This window comes from Aplysia californica, unplaced genomic scaffold (genome assembly GCF_000002075.1).
Source record: "Aplysia californica isolate F4 #8 unplaced genomic scaffold, AplCal3.0 scaffold00393, whole genome shotgun sequence".
Taxonomy (NCBI): Eukaryota; Metazoa; Mollusca; class Gastropoda; order Aplysiida; family Aplysiidae; genus Aplysia; species Aplysia californica.
In genome coordinates this window covers 723454-724568 of record NW_004797663.1, presented here as the reverse complement: position 1 = coordinate 724568, position 1115 = coordinate 723454, and positions in this window count along the sequence as shown.

Below are 1115 nucleotides of genomic sequence, written 5' to 3'. Positions count from 1 at the left end.
CTTCCACTCATCTTCGTTTTTGTTTTTGTTTTTGTTTTTGTTTTGTTTTGATTTTCAAGGGTCGTGGTATGACGAAACGTATGGCAACAGACAAAATGGAAAGTAGCTAAGGATGGCCTTGAGCATGAGGTAGAATGTGTGAAAAGGACTTCAAAAGAACCTTAACCTTGGTCTCATGCTGCCGGGGATCAGTGGCGGTGGGTGGACCAAAATTGGGTGTGGGGCTTAGGTTGCTTCCACTTCTTTACCACCAAATAGCAAGCAATAAGACCTTTAGTTTAGTTTAGTTTTAGTAAGAGTTTTACGGCACTCGCAAATGCATAAGGTCATATGAGCGCCAGAAGATTAGAGGTGTTACATGAGAGTAACAAACATAAAAAAGAAGAAGGGGAGATAAAGACGATAGATGTTTGATAGGAAAGAAGGAGCAAACCACACCAGAGCACCCGCCAACCACCCACAATAAGACCTTAACAGTACTGATTTCTCTATAGTCATGGTGAGCCACGGCATTTTGAGAACCAATCAAACAAGAAGAGTCACCTTTGTCTTCTATCTCTTTGTTCTAAGTCAGATTTTTCTGGATGAAAAAGTTGCCTTAAAAGTGGAACCGACGTGATTTATAACTGTTAAATGTCAGGGGCACAAACACAAACATGCATACGCAGCATTTCAAACATATTCCGTCTATGAGCTGGATTAGGCCGGGTAGTTGTGGAAAGTAGAATGCACCTAACAAAGGTCCAATGAGAGTGTAGGTATCTGTGTCACTGGTGGAAAGTGTGTCGTAAACTTTCACCCCACTGTCAGTGCTAGGAGAGCGTGAGCCCTCAGTACAATGTTATTTTTTCCAGTCTTCTACATTTTTACAAAAAGAGTTTCATTTACGGAAAGGGCTGTGGGAAAAGGGCTCATCCTGTGCTGCACCCTAAAGACATTTGATTGGCTGTTAGGTTACTATAGTTGTAAGCGGTGACAACAGTGATTGGATGAACGAGAGGACCGCCAAGCTGATCACCCTGTGTTCATTGCATGGGATCACAACGGTCTCAACTGCTTATTTCGTTCGTTAAGAAACTTTTATTTACTATGGGATAGAGAGGTTTGGGGGGTGG